This window comes from Symphalangus syndactylus, chromosome 1 (genome assembly GCF_028878055.3).
Source record: "Symphalangus syndactylus isolate Jambi chromosome 1, NHGRI_mSymSyn1-v2.1_pri, whole genome shotgun sequence".
In the NCBI taxonomy this organism is placed as follows: domain Eukaryota; kingdom Metazoa; phylum Chordata; class Mammalia; order Primates; family Hylobatidae; genus Symphalangus; species Symphalangus syndactylus.
The window spans coordinates 29,498,065-29,523,907 of record NC_072423.2 but is presented as its reverse complement, the minus strand read 5'-3'; the positions used below and the strand labels follow the sequence as shown (position 1 = coordinate 29,523,907).

Sequence of the window (25,843 nt, the reverse complement as noted above, 5' to 3'; positions counted from 1 at the left end):
TTGGAACATATACATTCTGGTAGATTCCAAAGACAATTAAGCCCATTCATTCATCTGGTAAATATCTGGTGAACATCTACCATTCATCAGGCAGAGAACTAGGTGCTGGGATTGTAGTGGGGAAGGCAACAGTTGTGACACCTGCCTGTATGGGCTCACAGTCTAGTGGGCTGGGGTGGGGACTAAGCCAACCACAAATTGTAACCTGAGCAATGATGGAAACAAGGAGCAGCTGAAACCCAATAGCCCAGGGAAGGAGTGGGCAATGTCAACCCGGGGTCTCTGAAGGAAGATAAGGAGCTGGATGTTGATAGAGCAGTTGGAAGCGGGAAGAGCTTCTAGAGAAGAAAATAGCACGTGTGAGGTCCCTGAGGCAGAAGGGAGAGTGACAGCAGGTATTAAGCCAGATGTGGCCACAAGTGAGGCATCTGGACAGTATTAAATCTCGTAGGCAATGGTCAAGGGCACTCTTAGGGGACTCAAAAGCCATCCGACAATTGTGAGTTGAAAGGTGTGATTTAATTTAGCTAGAAAACACCACTCAGCTGCAATGTGGAGAATGGGTTGGAGTGGGTTGGGGGAAACAGGGTTTGTTAATTATCTACACAGTAACAATATTAGCAAAAACTTCTTAAAACACATTTGCCCGGGTGCGGTGGCTCATGCCTGTAATCCTAGCATCTTGAGAGGCTGAGGCGGGCAGATCACTTGAGGTAAGGAGTTCAAGAGTAGCCTGGCCAATATGGTGAAACCCCATCTCTACTAAAAATACAAAAATTAGCTGGGTGTGGTGGTACACACCCATAATCTTACCTACTTGGGAGGCTGAGGCAGGAGAATCACTTGAACCCGGGAGGTGGAGTTTGCAGTGAACAAAGATGGCACCACTGCACTCCAGCCTAGGTGATAGAGTGAGACTCTGTCTCAAAACACACACACACACACGTGTACACACACACACACACGCATGCACACACGTGCGTGCACACACACACATATTTATGGCATTACAGCTTCTCGGAACCAGGCATCCAGGAGCCTTGGCCTCAAGATCTCTCACAGGCTGAAATCAAGGTACTGGCTGGGTCTATGGTCCCCTCTGAGGCTTGTGAGGGAGAGAATTTGCTTCAAAGTTCATGTCATAGTTGGCAGAATTCACTTTCTTCTGCTTACAGGACTGGGGGCCTCACTTTCTCACTGGCTGTCACTGGAGGCCCTTGCAGGCTGTTGGCTGGAGCCTAGAGGCTTCCTACAGCTCTCTGCCACTTGGAGTTTCCCAACACAGTCCCACTGTAGGGGTGGTGGCATTATGGCTGAATATTGAAAGATGAATAGGAGTTTCCCAGGGTGGAAGAACATTCAGACAAAGGGGGGACATGACTGAAGGCATGGAACTGTGAAGGCAGGTGATGTTTTCAGGGAGCAGCAGATGTAGTCAATCCCTTACCCAGAGCCATGTTCCCCTTTATTCCATGCTTCTAAGCCTGGGCTGGGCTCTGTTCTTTGCACAAATGACCATGTGCTCAGGCTGAAGTTTATCAGCCTTGGAAATGGAAGCTTGATTAATTCAAGCCAGCATGCTCACGCAATGCCTAGTGGTATAAGAAAGTCCTTCAATGCCATTCTGGCCCGTGAGGTGGGAGGGGGGTGCTCTTGGGAAAGGTTTTCCTCCCCAGTAAAAAGAGACATTCAAGTAGAAGTTTCTGTCTGTGGACATAGCTATGTGAATCTGTGATACCTGGGAACCCACAAGCCATTTTGGGCCTATGTTGGAACCCACCTCAGCTCAAGCCAACTTACTGGGGTAAATCCTCGGTGACACCACTGGGCTTCTAGAGGAGCCAGCCCTGCAGACACCCACCTCTTACACGTTGTCATATGATATAATCATCTTTGCCACTGGCTGAGCCCCTTGCAGCCAACCCTTGAAAACAGACTGTACAGTGTACAATGACATGGCAGGAAGCGATTCAAACTCATGAGCTGAAGCCAGCATGAAGATCTTTGTAGCCAGTGACACAGAGCTAGGCTGTTTCCTGAGAGGTCTGGGGAGTTCTTAATGATTTTCAGGGCAACAATGATCTCATATCTTGGCTAAACCTGGTGGCAGGGTGCGTGATAGTTTGGAAAATGGAGATCACTGTGACAGGAGGCCAGGGATGGCTACATGTCTAATCAAGAGATTCTGAGAACTCAAACTATAGCAGGTGTGATGGACACCAAAAGGAAGGGCCAAGGGACATCTAAGAGGCAGGAGTTAGAGGAGTTGGTGAGTGAAATGTCAGGAGGGAGGCAGAGGCCCAGGGTTCTCCAGTGCAAGAGATCGGGGACCAACAGCATTTGCCAGTCCAGAATGCTCACATTCTTGGAAAATATCATCCAGGTTCACACCTTGATTCCTTCACTGCTACTGTTCCCTTCACAGGTGGGATCCTTCCACAGCAAATTCCCATTCACATAATCCCATGTTATAGCATTGCTGCCATGGGGAAGTCAGATTCCATTTACACTACTCAGATTTGCAGTCCCTCAGTCAGGAACACCAGCTCCAGGAGTGAGAAGCACTTCTATGAACTGTATTTACGTTACCCTCGGAACACTGCCATCCTACGTGACAAGCCACGGGGTGAGTGGGAGGCTGAATTACTTCAAATGTATTGGTCAATAACTTAGTCAAAAAATACAAAGCTGCAGTGTCTGTCACATTGGATCTATTTCTTGAAGACAAAGGCTAAGCTTCATTGCCGGCTCAGAAATGCACTGGAAACAATTCTTGTTTCACTTCCTGGGGCTTATATTTCTTGCTGTTTGTAAAATACGGTATTAGATAACAAAGAAGAGTCTGGGTAGAAAAGGGTAGAGTCTGCATTCCTCATGCTGAAAACCTGCTTAGGGTGATTTTCCCCTTACTGAACTCCTAAAATTACCAAAAAAATTGTATTCAATTATTATATTTTGAATTTCATCAATAAAAAATGTGTGGAAATTTGTTTTCTCTCTGTGCAATATTCTCAATTTTGCCTCTTAGCCCACAAAGCCTAAAATATTTACTATCTGGCCCTTCAGCAGACAAGGTGGCTGACTTAGTCCATTTTGGCTGCTATAACAAACTGCCATAAGCTGGGTGGCTTATAAACAACAGAACTTTATTCCTTACAGTTCTGGAGGCTGGGGAGTCCAAGATCAAGGCATGGGCAGGTTCAGTGTCTGGTAAGGGCCCAGTTCCTGGTCACAAAATGCATCTTCCTGCTGTGGCAGGATATGGAAGGGATGAGGGAGCTCTCTGGGGCCTCTTTTATGAGGGCACTAATCTCATTTACTAGGGCTCTGCCCTCATGGCCTAATCACCTCCCAATGTTCCCATCTCCCAATATGGTTGCTTTGGTGATTAAGTTTTAATGTATGTATTTTGAGGGGACACAAACTTCCAGTCCACACTGGTGACTGACTCCTGAGCTACAGCCATACCATTCAAAGTGTGGTCTGGCACTTCTCAAAAAAAGACATTTATGTAGCCAACAAACACATGAAAAAAAGTTCATGATCACTTAGAGAAATCAAAACCACAATGAGATACCATCTCACACCAGTTAGAATGGCCATCATTAAAAAGTCAGGTAACAACAGATGCTGGAGAGGATGTGGAGAAATAGGAATGCTTTTACACAGTTGGTGGGACTGTAAATTAGTTCAACCATTGTGGAAGGCAGTGTGGTGATTCCTCAAAGATCTAGAACCAGAAATACCATTTGAGCCAGCAATCCCATTACTGGGGATATACCCAAAGGATTATAAATCATTCTACCATAAAGACACATGCACACGTATGTTTATTGCAGCACTGTTCACAATAGCAAAGACTTGGAACCAACCCAAATGTCCAGCAATGCTAGACTGGATAAAGAAAATGTGGCACATATACACCATGAAATACTATGCAGACATATAAAAAAGGATGAGTTCATGTCCCTTGAAGGAACAGGGATGAAGCTGGAAACCATCATTCTCAGCAAACTAACACAGGAACAGAAAACCAAACACCACATGTTCTCACTCATAAGTGGGAGTTGAACAATGAGAAAACATGGACACAGGGAGGGGAACATCACACCCTGGGGCTTGTTGGGGGTGGAGGGCAAATAGCATTAGGAGAAATACTTAATGTAGATGATGGGCTGATGGGTGCAGCAAATCACCATGGCACAGGTGTACCTATACCTATGTAACAAACCTGCACGTTCTGCACATGTATCCCAGAACTTAAAGTATAATTAAAACAAAAACAAAAACAAGAACAAAAAAGCAAAGTGTGGTCTCGGAACCAGCCGCATCCATAACCCCTGGGAGCTATTTAGAAATGCAAAATCTTAGGTCGCACCCAGACCTCCTGGGTCACAACTGCATTTTGTCAAGCTTCCTGGATGATTCGTGTGCACCTACAGTTTGAGAAACACTTCACGGGAGTCCATGTGGAACGTCACAGGTACTGTTGATAGTTTCATTAGGCACCAGGCTGGGGCTGGCTCTGGGCACCACCATTCACTGTGTCCCAAGGTGGAACCCCAGGCCTCTTGCACAGGTATGTACTAAGATATGCTGCTCCCCATCAAAAGGTTGGCCCAAGCCCTGATCCTAAAGCCAATCTCTCTGGGGCATCTGTTTTCCCATCTGTATGATGGAGTGGTTGGAAAGGCTGATGTCAGAAGGCCAGTATGGCTTTATCATCTGTTTGGTTTTTGTTTGAGGGGGATTGATAGGATGATTTCTGTCCATGTTCATGTTCATGTTCCAGGAACATGGTAGGTTGAGATGAAAAGGGCAGGACAAGAACCACAGCAGCTTCCAGATGAGGCTAGTGTATGGAGATGTGGGATTCGGGATGTTTCATTTTACATAGATCATATTCTGTAAGGTTATTCTTCTAGTTATATGTTTCTTTGCATCATAGGCAAAAGGAATCGGATCCAGGGAAAACACTGTACCACTGGGGCCCGGGTGCCTTAAGTGGTTTTCTGATCAACTCCATAGAATCAGAATGTCAGGACTACAAGTCATCCCTGTCCCTGCAAAGGACATCTCATCTTTTTTTTTTTTTAATTTTATTATTATTATACTTTAAGTTTTAGGGTACATGTGCACAATGTGCAGGTTTGTTACATATGTGTACATGTGCCATGATGGTGTGCTGCACCCATTAACTCGTCATTTAGCATTAGGTATATCTCCTAATGCTATCCCTCCCCCCTCCCCCCACCCCACAACAGTCCCCAGAGTGTGATGTTCCCCTTCCTGTGTCCATGTGTTCTCATTGTTCAATTCCCACCTATGAGTGAGAACATGCGGTGTTTGGTTTTTTGTCCTTGAGATAGTTTACTGAGAATGATGTTTTCCAGTTTCATCCATGTCCCTACAAAGGACATGAACTCATCATTTTTTTATGGCTGCATAGTATTCCATGGTGTATATGTGCCACATTTTCTTAATCCAGTCTATCATTGTTGGACATTTGGGTTGGTTCCAAGTCTTTGCTATTGTGAATAGTGCCGCAATAAACATACGCGTGCATGTGTCTTTATAGCAGCATGATTTATAGTCCTTTGGGTATATACCCAGTAATGGGATGGCTGGGTCAAATGGTATTTCTAGTTCTAGATCCCTGAGGAATCGCCACACTGACTTCCACAATGGTTGAACTAGTTTACAGTCCCACCAACAGTGTAAAAGTGTCCCTATTTCTCCACATCCTATCCAGCACCTGTTGTTTCCTGACTTTTTAAAGATGGCCATTCTAACTGGTGTGAGATGGTATCTCATTGCGGTTTTGATTTGCATTTCTCTGATGGCCAGTGATGATGAGCATTTTTTCATGTGTTTTTTGGCTGCATAAATGTCTTCTTTTGAGAAGTGTCTGTTCATATCCTTTGCCCACTTTTTGATGGGGTTGTTTGTTTTTTTCTTGTAAATTTGTTTGAGTTCATTGTAGATTCTGGATATTAGCCCTTTGTCAGATGAGTAGGTTGTGAAAATTTTCTCCCATTCTGTAGGTTGCCTGTTCACTCTGACGGTAATTTCTTATGCTGTGCAGAAGCTCTTTAGTTTAATTAGATCCCATTTGTCAATTTTGGCTTTTGTTGCCATTGCTTTTGGTGTTTTAGACATGAAGTCCTTGCCCATGTCTATAGGACATCTCATCTTTATTGATCACCCATGGTGCTGAGAATTTAAGAGGCACCAGGGATGTAACTTTGAATCAGAAGAGACCTGGTTTCTGCTCTTGTGGAGCTTACATTCCAGTGGGTGAGACAGATAAAGAGCAGTCGTTATAAGCAAAAGGGGAAAAGGAAGATGCCGGGGGTAGGGAGTGGTTTGCAAGGGAGTCAGGTCACATAGGGTTGGTGGGGGATGGGACATTTAGCAGGAAGAGAACACCATGAAATTTGTGTTTCAAAGAAACCATTGGCTGATGTGCAAGATTGGAGAGAAGTTAAGAGAGGGCATGAGGAGACCAATTAGGAGACTACTACAGCTTCCCCAGAGGGAGATGATGAAGGGAGCACAACTGCTTCCATTGCAGGGAGTGAGATCGAGCCCCAGAGAAAGCAACCAACGATGAAACTGAGAACTGGGGTGGAAGGCACTGCCACCAAAGTCCCAACCGAAATGGTTAAAACCAGTCATCCCTGGGAATAGTACTGAGACCTCTGGAGACACTGCTACTAAAGGACTGTGTGGCCTTGGGCAGGTTACTCCACCTCTCTGGTCCCTCTGTTCTTTCCTTGAAAATCAGAGGTTCAACCAGATAATCACTGTGTGTGGTGACCAGATAGTTTCTTGTCCTAATTGGGACACTTCTGAGGGTGAAAGATGGAACAATTAATAATTACCCCAGGACAGCAGGCATAAACCTAGCCAATCCTGGGAAAACTGGGATTAAAATCCCTGACAATCTGAGCTCAGAACCCAAATGTGCTCCCTCCAAGTTCAACACTCTGTTTCTCAACAATTCTTTTATAGATTCGGAGCTGAAGTCAACTCATTTGTAACCAGAATTGAATGGATTCAAAGTTCCTGCTGAACTGAACTCCTGGCTAAGAACCCTACAAGCATCCTTTCTACTCCCCAGTGCATTGATAACCCTATTTGTGGTGAAAAGAGGCCCTGTTTTAGCCTTGAGAAGGGTGGAATCGCTGGTGAATACAAGGACTGGCAAGGGGGTCAGCCTATCTCTGATCATGGATGATGCTGTGCATGCACCTGTGGGGTCATGGGTGGAGGCAAGGCAGATGGAATCAGAATGCCCCCAGAGCGGGACTGTTGACTATGTCCTGGTTAGACCCAAGTCTCTCAAAAAGTCATCTTCTTCTTTTATGAGGACATGTAGCATAGCCAGTTCATTCTAGTTGGAAAGGCAATTAGAATTTGGAAATAGGAAATTTGGAGTCAAGTCTCAGGTCTGCATGCTACTTCCCTGCTGGTGACCTGGACAAACCACTTTCCTTACTTAATCTCCCATTTTCTCAGTAAATATAGATAATGCCACCCTCTTGAGAGGCTGTAATTAGGATAAAATCAAATCAGTAATATGAAAGTGTTCAGACAATTGAAAAAGTTTTTAAATAAACTCTTTACTTGGAAATAATTTCAGACTTACAAACAAGTTGAAGAAAGAATTCCCATGTGCCCTTACTCAGTATCCCAAATGGTAACATGTGACATAATCATAGTTCAAGAATCAAAACCAGTGAATTAACATTGGCCAATACTGTTAAACTAAGCTACAGACCTTAAATGTTACCAAATGTCTCAGCAAATGTTCTTTTTCTGGTCCAGGATCCAATCCAAGACCCCACAGTTTCTTTGATTCTGATACCAATTGAGACTCTTCTCATCTCTGACAGGTCCTCAGTCTTCCTTTGTCTTTCATGACCTTGACACTTTTGAAGAGTACAGGTTAGTTGTTTTGCAGACAGTCCCAATTCAAGATTGCCTGATGTTTCTTCATGATTAGATTCAGATTGTGCTTTTTTTGCCAGGAGACCACAGCAGTGACATTGTGTCCTTCTCAGTGCAGTGTATCAAGAGGAACATGATGGTCATTGCTGGCGATGTCCACTTTTATCACATGATTAAGGTAGTATCTGTCAGTTTTCTTAACTATAAAATATGTAAAGTATAATTTTTTTCCTTTGTAATTAATATGTGTCTTGTGAGGAAATGCTTTGAGATTATGCAAAGACACTATTCCCCATCATACATTTTTGCAGTTATTTTGGCAGCCATTGATGATTCCTGCCAGTAATAATCATGGGGTGGTTGTTATGCAATTGGTGAAGTTGTTTGAATTATTGCTCTTCTTACTTTTAAGATCTGGGGCAGGGATGGCAAGTTCCAACCACTTGGTGGTGGCCTTCTGGAACTCTATGTGAGAACGATTGTGAGGTCAAGTTCTCTTAACAGGGGAAGGATTGTGAGGTCAAGTTTTCACAACCTAGTGAGGGGAGGTGGAGAGTGAGCAGACAGGTGCCATATTGGCAATTCTAGGAGGGTCCCTTCCCCTTTACAGAATAGATCTTGCCTGTTGGGCCTTCAGGCCAACACACTGGCCTGGCTACAAGGAATACAGCCTGTGTACCTCCCTCTTTCCACCTTTGGGCCTACTTTGTTCCTCTGAATGGCTGAAACTCCAAGGCACCATGGTCTGCACCGATGGTAACTATGGTGCCAGGTGTTCCACAAGGAAGGGCAGCTTGTGCCAGGCTTTGGATTAGCAGGGCTGCGGCTACATTCATTTCCTCCCCAGGAGGCCCTATCTTTCTATACCAATATGTAGTTTCTCTGATGAGATCAGCATGGAAGCCAGTTGCTTGGTGTGGTCCAGGAAGGCTTCTGAGAGGAGGCTGCTGCTGGACCTTGAAGGTTGGGGAGAAGATCACTGATGGGATTTGGGAACATGCAGAACAGCATTATTGCTTCACCCTGGCATGCCCTTTCCTTCATGGACTGGATTCTCCTTTTATCTGGATCCCCCATTATATTTCCTATTGCAGCTATAATAAGTTTCTCCAACTTAGTGCCTTAGAACAACACAAATTTATTATTTTACAGTTCTGGAGCTGAGAAGTCCAAAATCATCTTCACTGGGTTAAGTCTCAATGTCAGCAGGGCTGGCTGAGGCTCTCAGGAGGATTATCTTTCCTTGCCTTTTTCCAGCTTCTAGAAGCCGCCTTCGACACCTACCATCAGATGTAAATTCTAGATAGTAAGAAGATGGGAAAAAGCTCTTTCTTTCCTTTAAAGGCAAAACTCAAGACATACATCAAAACATCAAAACTTAAGGCACACATCCAAATTCATGGCACACATCAAGTCTGCTCACATCTTGATAGTCACACAGCTACACTCAGCTGCAAGGAACCCTGGGAAGTATAGTCTTTGGCTTGGCCACATGTCTAGCTCAAAAATTACTATAGAGGTATAAGGGGACACAGACAGTTGTCTCCTCTTGTTCAAGACAGATAAGAGAGCACAATGCTGGCTTTTGTCTGATGTGATGATTAAGAAGGAACAGACCAATGTGAGGTGTGAGTTATGTGCTATGACTTGGACTCATTCAACAGCAAGGCCCAAGGTTTACTCCGATGGGACAGATGGGCAGAAACAGTGACCACATCCCCTGTCATGAACCTGCTGCAGCCAGTGTGATACCTGTCCAGCACAGAGATTGGCCCAGGGGAAAGAGCGTGTGCTTTAGAGCCAGATTAAATTGGGCTTGTATTTGGGTTCTCCACTTGATAGATGTGTGAACCTCTTTGGGTCTCAGTTTCTGAATAAAGTGGAAATGACAAAACTGACCTTGGGCTGTTGTGCAGATTCAATGAAACAATGTAAACAATCTAGCCTGGAACCTGGCACACAGGAGGTGCTCAAACAATGTAGCTAGCTGTAGTGTCCACCCACACATCTACACGATTGGCAGCACTATCTCAAATCTTATAGACAAATATATGCGATTCCTCCTCATATTGCAAGGTCGCTTCAGAGCAGAAGGCCTTTGAGAAATTGTAGAATGATTTGATGCTATCTGTTATCCTGCTATAACTTTTGTGTTTGGAAATTCATTAAGAATTCATTTCAATGAATCCCAAATGCATGCACCATGAAAAACAATTAGCATTAATAGTGTAAAAGAAGGAGATCAATAAATAGATTCATTTTTAAACTGTAATAATTTATTTGCTTCCTTACTTTTGGGAAATACTGCATCTTCCAGTGACACGTCAACCATTAAATAGCCGAACAGCGATGATTTGTGGAAAGACGTTGATAACCAGTAGGCAGACCCTGCTCTCGAGTCCACAACCCCAGCAACCATCCTGCAACAGTGGACAGAAAGGGAAGCAGCCCTTTTCAGGAGACAATGCAACTCGACAAAGCGCTTATCAGGCCTTCCTCATCCTTAAGCACTGCCCGAATGCAACACAGCAGATGGCAAAAGTAAAGAGACCACTGAACCAAACATGGGGAGAAGAAAGGTGGCACTCCTCAGACAGTGAACAGGAAGAGGGGAGAGAGGTTTCAAGATGAGCTGCGAGACTCTAAGATTCACCCCACGCGGCTCCCTGTCTATGCTAATGCAGGAAGGCCCGGGAAAGAATGTCTGGGTGAACAAGCAGCAGCTGACTCCCGACTGAGGAGGGAGGAAAAAGCCAAATGAAATGAGGGAGCCGTAGTCAAGGAGGGGAGGAAGCCGAGGACGGCAAGGCCGCTCAATCATCGCTAACCAGGGACAGAGGGATGGCTGCCATTATCCCTTCTCACCACGACAAACGAAAGACGATGATACCTAAGAAACTGGCGCAGCCACGCAGAGCGGCAGGAGGCGAGGGTTTGCCTAGTGCAAAGGCGAGGTAAGGCTGAAAGCCAAACGGCAGCCCTGCTCTTTTGCAGCCTCTCATGGGACATCATGGCGGGCAGTGACGGATGGAGAAATACGCAGCGTCTCTGCCGGGCAGGACGGCAGCCTCAGGCCAGGGCTCGGGAGGATGGACAGGCAGACCCCACGGCCCAGGATCCAGGAAGGCCCTCTGCCAGGCTGTGGCTCCAGGAAGGCCCTCTGCCAGGCTGTGGCTCCAGGTAGGCCCTCTGCCAGGCTGTGGCTGAGAGTGGCCTGGCTTGGTGCATGGCTGCAGATGCGGCCCCACCCGCCAGCCGCAGGGCTGGGGGCCGGCACAGATGACATTTTAAGGTGATAGTCATCTTTGACCTTTGGGACCTCCAGGGCCCCTGGTCATCCATCTTAGAGCCGCTGACCAGCAACCTCTGGGCTATTTTTATGGCCAGCAAACATTGCCCATTGATTGAATTGATTGAAATCTGCATCTGGTTCTTGGGGAAAGGACACTGGCCTCACAGCTGCAATATGCAGCTTCGTTTTCTGTTGTTGTCTTTGACTCTCTCCTTTCCTCTTCTCTTCCCGCCCCCTGCATGAAATGAGTTTGGAGACAGGGCGCACACACTGAGACACACACGGTCTGAATACACACACACTAAACACACACGCCCCACATTCTTTTCCAGCAGATTTCTTACAGTGGCGCTCATTTTTCTGTCAGAATTTCTAGGGTTCCTCAAAGGAATTCCGCTGAGAAAAGCAGAGGTATATTCAATCCAAGGGGAGTCCACACACACACACACACACACACACACACCTGTATAAAAATACACAAGAGCCTGAACTATAAAACCAAACAAACCACAACCATATATGGAATTTTAAAATCTGGTGATTTTGCAATGTGTCAACTTCTAAGCTGAATAGCAGTTTCTATAATTCCCTTTCTGGCTTTGTGCAGATGAAATTTGTGCAAGATGGGTGAAGCGGATGGGAAGCTGAGCCATTCGGATCCTGGAGGGTCCCTACAGGCGCTCCTGTAGCTCATGCCTGGCTAAAGCACTTCAGGAAGCCCCTGACCCCCAGCTCCAGCCATATCATTTCTCCTCCCCAACCTATTTGCAAGTCCCCCATCTCCCCTACCTCCCCTGCCTCTCCCCACCTCCCTTGAGTTAGATTTGTGTGGGTATATGATCATGATGATGAATATTATTATTATTATTATTTTGAAACAGGGTCTTCCTCTGTTGCCCAGGCTGAGGTGCTGTGGTGTGATCTCGGCTCACTGCAACCTCCGCCTCCTGGGGTCTGGTGATCTTCCTGCCTCAGCCTCCCGAGTAGCTGGGACTATAGGGTCGCACCACCACACCTGAGTAATTTTTTGTATTGTTTTGTAGAGTCGGGGGGGTCTCTTCATGCTGCCCAGGCTGGTCTCGAGCTCCTGGGCTCAAGCCATCCGCCTGCCTCAGCCTCCCAAAATGCTGGGATTACAGGCTTGAGCCACTGCCTGGCTAGTATGGGCATATTATTAATATATGTTCCCCACCTCCTCTCAGTTCTCCAAGCACCCCCCACCTTTCCCATTCCCCCATCTCCCAGAGGACTCCTTCCTTCAGCTGCTCCAAACTGTGGCCAGGTGTGAGCCAGTGCAGTTCCAGGGCAGGAGCGTGCCTCTTCCTGCAGGCAGGCCTCCTGGGTAACCAGGTTGGAGCCTGGAGAGAGAGAGGCCAAGGTAGATTCTACCTTGTCCACTGGGGGTTCCCATTGTCCCTGCTCTCCCCTGTCACTCCTGTCTTTCAGTTGCAACGCTGGCCCTGGGACTTCAGGCACATGACCCCACTCAGAAGAAAAGACTGTGTGCCCAGCTCCCACAGCAGTCAAATGCCTGCAGTGGGCTCCTCATTCTACATCACTCCTAGTGGTTCTGCTTCCTTAAACGCCAGCCAAACGATGTGTCATAAAGGTGAGACATGGAAACAGGGAAGTTATTGCCATGATTGCATTCTACATTTCAGACGTGGCCTCGCCGACCTCACTGGCATCTGGGCTGGGGTACAAAGGTCCCAGCTTGGCCAGGCTGATGTCTGCAAACCCCAGCCCTGACTGGCAGATGGGCCATGCCTCTGACCATCTCTCCTGCCCACTGGACCACTTTAGCGTACCCTTTCCATCTCAAGCACAGGAACGGTTCCCTTCTGGAATGTTCCTCCTTCTGAGGCTTTGAGAAGGCTCACTCTGGGGAGCGGATGGTTGAGTCCTGGGAGTGGCACCTCTTTCCTCACTTAGAGCCTAGGTGGGGTGAGGAGGGTGAGAAAAGGAAGGGGCCAGAAGAGGGTGAGGAGAGGAGCCCCAGGCTTTGGGGAGAAGCCCAGCAAGTGTGCAACGCCCTGCAAAGCATTTCCTCTCTCTCTCTCTCTCCTCTCTATCCCCTGACTTTATGGCTGCTACACTGGGGGAAGCTGGGTTGGCCTCCTCTGCATCTGCATTCCCGTGGGAACCAGCTGCACTACTTCCAGAAACGCCCTGCCCCAGTGGGTCCTTGGTGCTGGGCCCACCTCCCGGTAGGTTTCAAGAACTGTGTGCCCATCAATAAATCCTCCAAAGTGATGCCAATCAGCAGGTACCACCAAATTGTCCCTGGAAGTGACTTTTCTCTAGGTATCCATTATTTCTGAATTGGATGGAGGGAATCTCTGATCTCCTCCTTCCCCTGCCTTCTGTCCCAGCTCATCCCTCCGAAGAAAGGGAGGGCCCTTCCTGGCCCCAGCCTGCCAGGGAAGGGGGTGTTGTGAACTTAGCTGGGTGTGGCCTGGAAAGCCCTTTAATGGACCCAGTTTTGTGGGGTGGGTGGGAGGCTCCATGCACCCCCAGAGCAGGGGCCAGGGTAGTGGTAGCAAGGTGAGCCACTGTGGCTGTCACACAAGGTAACTGGAGACCCGCCCCAGTCTGGACAGACTTCCAGTTTAAGCCTGATTTAATGACAAGCTGAGCATAGACTCCTGAACCTCAGCAGCTGCAAAAAACCAAAACCAAACAAACAGAAAACAACCAAAAAAGAATTTCAAGGGGATTTCCTTAGTGGGAAATGAGGCACTGGGCAGGGCCCTGGGGACAGCAGCAAGTAATGAGCATTCAGATCTGTGGGGATTTGGGGTAAGGTGCTTCTCTAAGCTGTTTCAGACCCAGGCCTCCTCCTGTTTGCACTGAGCCTAGTCTGCTGGCCCCAAGGTGACCAGGAGGTTCAGGGGCAAAACTGTGATTACTTAGAGCAGGACAGATGCTGGTTCAGGTCCCAGTTCTGCCTGGTTCTAGTTATGGGACCTTTAGCATTCATTACATTTTACACTTAATTTTCTCTTCTGTAAAGTGAAGAATGTATTTATCTCACACTACTTCTATGAAACAGCCAATCTACTGTGTTAAATAACATAAATCCCTGCCCTGCCTCTATTCTCAGCCACAAGAACTGTTTGGCATCTGGGGTGGATCAATCTTTGCTGTGCGTTTTGTAGGAGGCTTAGCTGCATCCCCAACCTCTACCCACTAGATGCCAGTAGCACCCCCAGTTGTAAAAACCAAAAATGTTTCCAGACATTGCCAAGTGTCCCTTGGAGAAGTGCCCGCATTGAGAACCCCTGCTCTGTAGAGATGAGGCCCAGTAATTCTCTGTGGGTTGGCATGGGGCGGGGGTGGGCGGGGGCAGAAGGCACGGCCTTCAAGGATTTGTCCTTCCCATATAAGCTTCCAGACCATGGCCAAGCCCTTGGTCTTCTTAGGGCCTATTCCCTCATCTGTAAGTTGGTGGAACAATATACTCAACAACAGGCTGATAGAATCATGGGTGATTGTGATGTGACAGTGCTATTTGAATTGAAGGCACCGTCATCATCTGAAATGGTGGGTCCCTGAGAACAGGGATTCTGTCTGTCTGGTTCACTGCCAGTCCTGAGACACAGCCAGGATGGATGGAGGGAAATGGACGCTGAAGGAGGAGGTGAATATTCAACGTGCTGCCTCTGGGCCTGCTGAGCTGGGCTGGGCCCCATGACTCCTTTAGCTTTAAAAGTCAATAAAATTGATTCATCCGTCACCCTTTGACCCCTGCAGCAGGGCTGTCACCCAGAGGATGGTCTCAAACTAGAGTGTGCCCAGATCTGCTGGAAGTGTGTCAGAAACCTGGCTTCCTAGCCGTGCACACTCCAGCCATACTGCTCCAGGGTCCCATTCGGTGGGCCTGGGAGGCCCAGGATTCTGCATTTGAACCCCTTGCAATCTGACTCAGCTGCTGTGTCACCCTCCATGTCCCAGGAGCATCTGAAAGGGTCTGGGACAGGGTACCCAGCAGGATGGGCAGCCCTCCCCAGCAGGTTCAGGCCCAGCCATCCCCACTTCTCTCAGTGTGGAAACTGCTCGAATCCCCCAACTCCACCTGGTAGGCACTCTGATGCCCTGCACCCACAGATTGGTGCCAGGGCCAACCCTGTTTGCTATGGGGCTTTCCTGGTGCCCAGAATTTGCTTTCTGGTTTGTTTTAATTGTTGCCTTGGCTTTGACAAAACAGCTGACAGGCAGAGTTGTGCAGGAGTAAGGGCTCTGCTTTGGAGACAGCAAGGAGAGGACGCTGAGTCCGAGCCTGTTGGGTCTTGGTGGCGCCGCAGACTATGCCGTGACTGCCCTAACCATCTTTGCAAATCAGGCTTTATTAGCGCAGAAACTTGGACTAGTGGGTCCTCAGCAAATTCTGGTTTTAAATAAACCACATTATGGAAACTTGTAAGCAATATCCAAACTTCCCACAAAGCCCCAGTTGTAAGTAAAATCATCACTCTTTAAACCTGCTGAGAAGCAACCTCTGCCACACTCTGAAGCACCCCAGAAAGGCCCTGGAGCCTCTCCCAAGCCTCCTTAGTTCTGCTCCTTTGGCAGGAACCCCTCAAGCTCCAGGAACATACAGAGCTGATGATGCTGATTTAAGAATCCTACTTTTTTTTGTTTTGCTATTCAAAAGCCCTTATTAAACTAACCAGGGTTCTTAATAGCTTCATTTGCAACAGTTTTATCCCAAGACTTACTTAGGGTTCAAGAACAACCAGCTGTGCCCCCACCCCAAAAGGCAGCTGCAAGGAACCCCCTCTGCACCCTGTCACAGTAAATCCAGGCTGCTCTCTGTCTGTGCAGGAAATGAGGGAGTGGGTGGGAACTTCATGAAGAATCAGATGGGGAGAGCCTGGCTCCATGCAGAAAGATTTGAGCCCACCAAGGCTTGGAATGCAGGTTTTATAACCTCTATTTTCCAGGCACCATCTTGGTCCCCCAAAGGGGCTTTCTCCTTAAACTTTTTCCCCTGACCCCTGGCAACTGCCATTCTACTTTCTATTTCTATGACTGTGACTACTGTATGTACCTCGTATAAGTGGAATCCTATAGTATTTGCCCTTTAGTGAGACTGGTTTATTCCACTTAGCATAAGGTCCTCAAGGTTCATCCATTTTGTACCGTGTATCAGGATTTCCTTCCTTTAAAAGGCTGAATAATATTTAATTCTGTGTATGTGCCACATTTTGTTTATCCACTCATTCACAATGGACACTGGGGCTACTTTCTCCTTTTGCCAGGGTGAATCATGCTGCTATGAACATGGGTGTACAGATCTCTCTTTGAGACCCTGCTTTTAATTCGTTTGGGTATATTATCCAGAAATAGAATTGCTAGAACATATGCTGTTTCTACATTTTATTTTTTGAGGAACTGTCATACCGTTTCCCTTACCAGCGGCACCATTTTACTTTCCCACTAACAGTGCACAAAAGTTTTAATTTCTCCACATCCTCCCCAACACTTCTTATTTTGTTTGTTTGTTTACTACTTTTATAGCAGTCTTCCTAATGAATATAAGGTGGTATCTCATTATAGTTTTGATTTGCATTTCTCTTACAATTAGTTATGTTGAGCATTTTTTCATATGCTTTTTGATCATTTGTGTATCTTCTTTTGAGAAATGTTTATTCAAGTTTTTTGTCCATTTTTTAGTTGGATTGTTACCTTTTGGTTGTATCCACATTTTCTGTGTTCACACAAGTCATTGATAAAAGGTAGGACTTGCGGGGCCTGAGGGCAGGCCCCTGTGGCACACTGCTCAAAACCTCACTGCCATGTGCATGGGGTTCACATGAATCATTCAGCAGCTCAGGCCCCACTCTACTGTTCCATCATCAACTCAGTGGGGAAAACTCCAGACTGCCTAGCACTCTGATTCATGCCAACTCTCAGGCTTCCTCTCCTCTTGATCATGTTTGGTTTTCCCTATTCAGGATATAGAAGGAGATAAGGAGTTCGACTTCCTCTGTGTCTTTAACTTCAAAGCAAGAGCATGATTCAAATCTAGGGACTTCTGCAAAATGATCTGGGTAACCTTGAGAAAGAGAGTTCATCCTTCTAAGCCTCTGTTGCTTTATTTATAAGATGGGGATAACCATCATGGTTCCCCCTCCATAGGATGATTGGGAGAATAGGGTGATTTCAGGGAATTGAACAATGGGTTTCTCACCTGCTACACAGTAAGGCCATCAATCAACAGTAACTCCTGACATTAAATGTTCTTTCTCCAACATTTCTAAAAGAGACTTTTGCTGTCTTGAGTATTTTCTCATTTATCCTGAAGTCTCTTCTTTGGGGCTTTTTCTTTTCTGCCATGAATGTTCCAAGTCTGTGATGCCTGACCTGTTGACCCACCTTTCCACATACCTGTCCAGATCTGAGCCCATTACAGAGTGGTCTGCATAGGTGGAGTGCTGCAGGTGCTTTCTTTTACTTCCTCATGGAGAGTTTTTGTGATTGTAGTCTTAGTGCCATCTTTAAAAAGCTTCCCAACTCTCCTGTCTGTATCTCACGTCATGGCAGGAAGCCAATGTTTTCTCTGACTCTGTTAAAAGGATTCTGTCTTCTGGAAGCTAAGTGCACATGTCCAACTCTGCCCATAACTTTCCAGTCATAGTAGAATTTAAAGTGAAAAGATTCACATTCCCACATGCCCTGGGATTTTCACTCTGTCAGCCCTTTCCTCCTTTGTTGGGCAGAACTGGTTCTAGAAAAGACAGAAGTCAGGAGAAGGTGCTGGGAACGTCAGCTGGGGCCAGATGGGAGAGAAACCTGCTAGGCCATGAGGAGTCATTGAAGGTTCTAAGCAGAGTGGCGATGTGTTTGGAGCAGAGCCTTGGGAAGAGTTCTCTCTTGAGGTTATCAGGGTGTGCAAGGGAGGTGAACGAGAAAGAAAAGATTGGAGTGAAAGTGGACAGGCCATGGCAGCTGGTTAGAGGTGGCTGGTGAGCCATCCAGGAGAGGACAGCCCTGAGACCTGCTGATCCCATTCCTGAGACCTGGGAGAACTGAGATGCCATCAGTAGAGATGTTTGTTGGCGTATCAAGCTAGATGTGGTAGCGCTGTGTGCAGAAGGAGAGGGTGATGGGGAACACGGTGCTTTTTCTATGTGTGACAATTTTGCTATGAGACAAATTTCACATAACACAAAACCTACCATTTTGGGCTTTTGGCTGGGTGCAGTGGCTCATGCCTGTAATCCTAGCACTTTGGGAGGCTGAGCTGGGCGGATCACTTGAGCCCAGGAGTTCGAGATCAGCCTGGGAAACATGGCAAAACCCCACCTGTACAAAATAATAATAATAACAACAAAAATTAGCCAGGCATGCTGGCACTCACCTGTAGTCTCAGCTACTTGAGAGGCAGAGGCAGGAGGATCACCTGAGCCCGTGAGGTTGAGGCTGCAGTGTGCCATGATTGTACCACTGCACTCCAGCCTAGATGGCAGAGTGAGACCCAGTCTCAAAAACAAAAACAAAAAACAAAAATTCCCACCATTTTAAAGTGTACAATTCAGTGTTTTTCACTATATTTACAATGTTGTACAACTATCACCATTATCTAGTTCCAGAATATTTTCATCAGCCCCAAAAGAAACGTGTACTTGTTAGCAGACACTCCCAATTCCCCCTGCCACTGATAGCCCTGTCCTCAGCCCATTGGCAACCACTAATCTACTGTCCATCTCTACAGAGTTGCCTAGTCCAGACACTTCTTATAAATGGAGCCCACTTAGCATCATGTCTGCAAGGTTCATGCATGCTGTAGCATGTATCATAACTCCCTTCCTTTTTATGACTAAGATTCCACAGTATGGATAGACAACATTTTATCTCTTTATCGGTTGATGGACATTTAGGTTATTTCTACTGCTATCTAATAGGAATAGTGCTGCTGTGAACACTTGTGTCCAAGTTTCTCTGTGGGACCATGTTTTCAACTCTCTTGGGTGTATACCTAGGAGCAAAGTTGCTGGGTCGTATGGGAACCCTATGTTTAACTTTTTGAGAAACTGCCAGACCAAAGAGTTTTCCAAAGGGGCTGCACCATTTCACATTCCTACCAGTGGTGCATGAGTGTTCTACTTTACCCACGTTCTCATCTACACTTGTTATTTTTTTTCTTTTTAAAAAAGTTATAACCATTCAAGTGGGTGGGAACTGGCATCTTATTGTGTTTTTGATTTGCATTTCCCTCTTGTCTAATGCTGTTGAGCGTGCAGCTGAAATTTAGTGAGCACACTACTCACCTATAACTCATAAGTGGAGCAGGTATGAGATTGAGTCCACAACTTCAGATATTCAAGCAATGAACTTTATGTTTCTTCAACATTGCCAGTTTCCATGTTGAACCTTCATTCTGCCACAGTTGTGTAACAGGAGCCAAAAGTAACAGTGCCTTAAACTGGGAAAGTTAGATTTCCTCCTTCCATAACAGTGCAGAGGCAGGTGGTCCCTGCGTCCAGTGGCTATGCTAGATGGGCCAGTGCAGGCTCTTTCTCTCCTGTGGCTTCATTGTCCTGGGGTGTTCACCTCCTCTCGTCATCCAAGATGTCTCTCATCATATCCACACTCTGAACAGCAGGATGGAAAATATCCCCTCCCTTTAAGGGGACAACCCTGAAGTCACACATATTATTTCCTACTTAGCAACAATGCCATCAAGTCCTCTCTTTCTGCAAAGCAAGCTGGAAGTTGTAGTCTTCATGAGGGGTGGCCATGCACCAGGTAGAAATCTGTAGTTGTGTTTCTGATAAGAAAAGAACAGATACTGAGGGACAGATAGTGGTCTTGGTCACACTAGGTCTGTTAAACGACATCATTCCCATCATTTGAGTTGGCACAAGGGTGGTGGAAACCACAGGGGAAAGACCCACCCTGACACTCTGACGATGTTTTTGGGCTGGAAGAGGAAGAAGAATCAGAAATGCCCCAGGCGTGCCCCAAGCACACACTCCGTTGAAGGCTGCCCACAAATCTCCATGGCCCTGCACCACCATCTGCCACCCCGTTTTCCCAGTCTGTTCTATGTGTGGTCTCCTGCCACCCCATCTCCTTTACTGCCCAGCCAGGTCCCAGTCACTGTGTCCTCTGAAGTCCTTGCGACCATCCCTTGCCTTCCTGTGCACATCTCTTTGGGGCTTTCTGAGGGTCAGGAGGGATGTAGCATCTTTCCATGAGTGAAGCCCTTGACACCCATGGGATCAGTGAATTCTCTAGCATCCCCTGAGGAGGGGCCGGCTGTCCTCATTTTACATGAGAGGACTTGAAAGCTCAGAGCTGCTAAGTACCCAGGACCCCCCTCCACCCTGCCAGAAACAATGGTGCTGGAATCATGCCCCAGGGCAGCTGTTCCACTCCACTTTACCCCATAGCTGACTCTTTTCTGCCCCAAACCCCAAATCTGTACCTCCAACCCCTACTACCCTGGTGCCTAGCATAGCACTCTTCTGTCCAAGGGATTGAAGTTGAGTCTCGGGTAAACCGAATCTGTTTTCTTCTACTCCCAAGATGGAAGAGGAAAAGGGAAAAAAAAAGTGGAGAACATGCTTATGAAATCCTCAACTCCCCTCGTTTACTCTGTAAATAGCACAATATGTTTAGATTTTTCCACATCTAGAGGATTTCAAAATCTACCTGGGAGGGAGGGCTGGAGCATCAACTGGTATGCAATGTGCTTTTTAAATTTAAAAAATGCTATGCAAAGAAAAGCACTGCCTTTGGGCCAGGTCACAGCCACTTCCTTGTCCCAGCCCCTGCTCTCCTGGGTCATCTGGTGGAACTGTCTTCAGTTAGCAGGGTGAGAGGCACCAGAGTGGGAGCAAAAGGTGAGGCTTTGGAGCTACAGCAGCTGGGTTTAAGCCCTGCCTCTGCTCCTTGTTTACCAGGACTTGAGGAAGGTTCATCTGAGCCTTGATTTTCTCACTACGAAATCAAGCTAATAATTATCCACCTTGCAGAGATGATGTGAAGATTCACATGGGAAGAGTTCAGAAGCTTAGTAAATGCTAATGTTCATGTCATTAGAACTGGGACATTACATGTCCAACTACTACGAAACTGTCTCACAAGCTGTAATTTACTGACCCAGACTTCGAGTTTCTCAGGGAGAAAAAGAACCTCCCCACCAGCACTCTAGGAAGGCTCAAGGGCAGTGGCCTGGCTCTCAAAGCATCTGCCCTCCAGTAAGGACTTCCAGCTCCTGCCACGGGACTTGGGCTTCGGCCTTTGCCTTCCCTGACAGTTGGGCCTGGAAGAGGATCAGGAGGTATTGTCTGGAGGGACAGAGACAGAGCTGGGGCAAAGTTCCCAGGCAGGTGCCAGCCCTGGAAACAGGACACAGTGAGTGTGGCAAGGTCAGGAAGCACGCGGAGACCCAGGAGGGGCCTGACATTGTGATGTGACAGGTGGGCTGACTTACACAGTGCAGGCAGACATCTACACTCAGGGCAGGTGACCCAGGTGGCCCAGGATGGCAGCCAGCAGGGCCCTATGGTGTACCTATAATTTTGGAGTGAAATCTAACTTAGGTGGGTGTCCACTCACTGCCTGCCAGTCTCGGATGGGTTCTGACAACAGAGGAAACAGCTTAGTGGAAGCATAGAAAAATAGCAGCAGATAACAGCTCTGGAAACTAAACCTCTGGGTGGTAGAACTGCAGGGGACTCAAGGGAGCATGTCATTCCACCTCTTCATTTTGTGGAGGAGAAAGCAATGCCCGTGGAGACCAGTGTCTTATCCACTATGACACAGCAGGCCAATGGCCTAGAGTGAGTCTGGGGCTCTTTCTCCTCCACCATGGCTTCTCAGCATTGTCAACTCAGTCTCCTCTTTACATGACAAATATTTTATAATGACCTCTTTACTATCCTGATATAGCATTTATAGATAATATAACCTGCCTTTATCCATAATAAAAAATCAATGTAATGCCCTACCTGTAATATAGGGAGAAATAAAAGGAAAGTCATTTATAATAAAGTAGTTCAATAAGTAAATACACAGGCACAACTGTACTCAAATGAATGCCACAGCTATACACACAGACTGATGGAGGTAAGTTGTATTGCATTTGTGACTTCAATACCTTAAGTGTTGTTGCTGTTGATTACGTGATTTTTCCTTTTTTTTTTTTTTTTCTTTGAGAGGGAGTCTCACTCTGTCGCCCAGGCTGGAGTGCAGTGGTGCGATCTCGGCTCTCTGCAACCTCTGCCTCCCAGGTTCAAGCAATTCTCCTGCCTCAGCCTCCCAAGTAGCTGGGATTACATACAGGCACCACCATGATCAGCTGATTTTTGTATTTTTGGTAGAGATGGGGTTTCATCATTTTGGCCAGGCTGGTCTCGAACTCCTGAGCTCAGGTGATCCACCTGCCTCAGCCTCTCAAAGTGTTGGGATTACAGGTGTGAGCCGCCGCAACTGACTGATTTTGTGATTTTTCTGAAATGGCAAACAACTCTCGGTAAAGACACAGTGCAAGCTCCCCTCTGTAGAGAAATGTGAGCCTGTTTCCTGGAATGCAGCATGAGGCTGGGGTAAAGTGGTGATGCTTTCTCTAGGAGGTGCAATCCCAGGGCAGCAAGCATGAAAGACAAGGAAGCGCGGCAGTGAAGGTGGAAAGCCACACAAACTGATGCGCTGCTGGACAGCCGCTGCTTCAAGACATGCTGTGAGGAGGGTGTGTATGCTTGGCCACACGGGAAGTCCCCAGCCAGCTTGTACAGAGAAATCAAACTTTAGAACAGTCCCTAGGGAGAAGGAAGAAAGTGGGAATCCTGATACCCAATGGCCAAAGTTCATTCCATGGGGAATTGACTCTCCCATACTTCTGGGTTATGTTATCTGGTCCCTTGGCAACTGAGCAGGAAGCCAGATCGCACCTCCTTGAGCGTGGCCTGTTATGTGATGCTAGAAGCAACAGGAGCATCCTGAGATTCACGGCACAAGGGGGCATGGCTGGTGGGGCTCAGGTGGTGGAATGAGGATGCCTTGTTGAGACTCAGGTGGAGCAGAAAGCTGAAAGCCCGGGTGGCAAAGGTGCAGTGAAGAGAATCTGAGATGAATATGCTGTGTCCGATCCAATATAGTGATTGCAATCCTGGAAGACTCGTTGTATGTTAAAACCTTTTAAATTTTTTATGTTTATATATAAAAAAGAGTTACATTTCAAGCTCAGATCACTATAAAGACGTTTTTCAATCTGTTCCAATGTTTAGTGGAACATCTGAAAGTCACATAGAGCACGGGACGATTATTTATTCTGTCCCTTAGATTTCAGGAAAATGATCACTGATATTTGTAAGTTTTAGGCCTTGTTCTAGGGGCTTTGTATGCACAAAAATCTTGGGAGGTAGGTATGATTATTATTGCCATTTTACTGATGAGGAAACTGAGGCCAGAGAAGTTTACACAGCCAATCAGTGGTAGAACTGTGATTGGAACTCAGGGGTCTGGATCTTCAGCGGTTCCAGTCTTCATCCTCTAAATGCCAGTGGTATCTCCTCTACCAATTGTTGGGACAATAAACAGGTTCCCAGAAATTTCCCCCCAGCCCATGGGAGCAGTATGTTCCCCACAGGCCTGTTGCACAGTTCACAGAAGGACACATGGCCCCCAGGGAGCCGGGCCTGCTGGGGCCACCACCTAGAGCCCCAGGTTTACTAACCCTGAGCAGGGTCAGGGATGGAGTGGGTGCAAGGGGCCCTGCAGGAAAGGGAAAGGTGAGGGGAGGAAGAATTTGGAGCCTCCTCGTGCAGCCGTTTCGCTGTGCTTCTAGATGCTTTCATGGTGGGCTGGGCATTTGGCTGAAGTGGTGGCTACAGATTTCAAGGTGTTTTAAAGGCTATCACCCAGACTCTGGTCAGGCACCAGAGAAAATAAAAACGACACCCCAACCCCAAACCAAGCCAATCTCCTGTTTCTGTCCTGTTACGACTCAGCCATTGCTCTTTGTGGCCCAAGCCAGCTGGGTTGTCCCCAGGCCCACAGGACTCCCCACGTATGGGTTGGATCCCATCTGAACCTTGATTCCCACACCTGCCTGCTGCCAGACCTCGTCTGCCAATTGTGGCTTTGCAGAGCCCGAAGGGTGGGTTTCTCCCTGAAGAGCTTCTGACAGACATCTGCACCGAGAAATCGAACTCCCAGCCTCCTTGCGGGTGGTCTCAGATCTGCCAAGCCACCAGGCGTGAGGCTGGCAAGGGCGGAAGGAGAGCTGCCAAATCAGCTCTGGAATCCCACAGCTGACCCCGCCTCTGGTTCTGCAGGAGAGGAACCCAGCTTTGTTTTGCAGTCAAAGCTGCCTCTTCTGTTTTCTGCACCCAACCAAGATGCCATCTGACACCGACACCCTCCAATTCCTGTGATAAATAAAGGAGTGATAATAATGGCTGAGCCTCTTCTGGCATCTACTATGTCCTGGATACTGTTGTAGATGCTTCATGTATATTAATCCTTGCCACAACCCTGTGAGCGGTGTACTTTTATCATAGCCTATGCCCTTTTCGCAGATGGGAAGACTGAAGCACAGTGAGTTTCAGTGATGAGCCTGGGTCATGCCAGCCGCTACATGGCTCCTGGTTGTGCGTCTCTAATGATTCCACCCTACTGCCCCTCTGTTGCTGCCCCTCTGCTGCCACCCAGAGCAACAGAGAGCCTCAGGGCTACCCTCCTGCCTGACTTCCAGCTTCCCTCGTCACACAGAGCAGGGGACAGCAAATTGGGCAGCTGCCGCCCAGGATCAATGATCACAGTCTTTTGAGTTGAGCTCTCTGTCAGGGGATGTGGTCTCCATGCTGCCTCTTTCTACCCCTGTGCCTGGGGCAGGCATTGCCCATGGATCCAGGGCTGTCTCTCCCTTGCCGAGGCCACACTGGGTCTGAGGGCTCCAGGGGATTTCAGAGGGTGAGGGCACATCTGAGGTCCTCGTGGTCATCTTGTTTCCTGGCTGACTTCGCCTCCTTCCACTCCACTCTGACCCTTTGGGCCTCCCTGATCTCCCTTAACCTCGAGTTCGCCCCTGAGCCCCTTCACCCTCCACCGAGAGGGGCCCTGGCCCCTGCATCTCTTCCTTCTCTGCCTCTGAGTCTCTGTGATGTGCCAGTGCTGTGATCCTGGCCCCAGCGTAACAGACCTTCTGGCCTGTCTTGAATTTCCTGCAGTCAGGATATACAAAGTTGGAGTTGAGATGGTGGATGAGGCATAGCTCACAAAGAGTATTAGTTCTCCCATTAAAATGGGCAGCTGTTTAATTTCATGGCAACTCATGATGGCATTTTCCAGAACAGAAAAAAATAAACAGGAAAAAAAAGAGAGAAACAAAAACCAACGCAAGATGAGTTTCCATTTGGAAATCAAATATGTGTTCATTTATTTGCACCTGAGATTCTGGAGGCAAAGGAATTCCAAGCTTCACTAGTGGACCTTGAGTTTTCCCTCCCTACTCACAATGACTACAGGGGCTCTGGGTGTCACTTTGAGACCTGGCTCCGGCCCAGGTGTGCTGTGTGTCTGCACAGATGTGCTGTCTCCTCAACTGCTTCCACACCCTGCTGCACTCCATGTGCCCCTGCCCAG

The 25,843-nt window shown here is 47.3% G+C and overlaps 1 long non-coding RNA gene across 1 annotated transcript; it reads left to right on the top strand.

The window, feature by feature from the left end:
- The first annotated feature begins 11,096 nt into the window (after positions 1-11,096).
- Positions 11,097-24,615, top strand: LOC129489549 (uncharacterized). Its single transcript, XR_008660031.2, has 3 exons — positions 11,097-11,133; positions 12,692-12,854; positions 24,347-24,615. It is a non-coding gene; the product is annotated as an uncharacterized lncRNA (long non-coding RNA).
- The last annotated feature ends 1,228 nt before the right edge of the window (positions 24,616-25,843 follow it).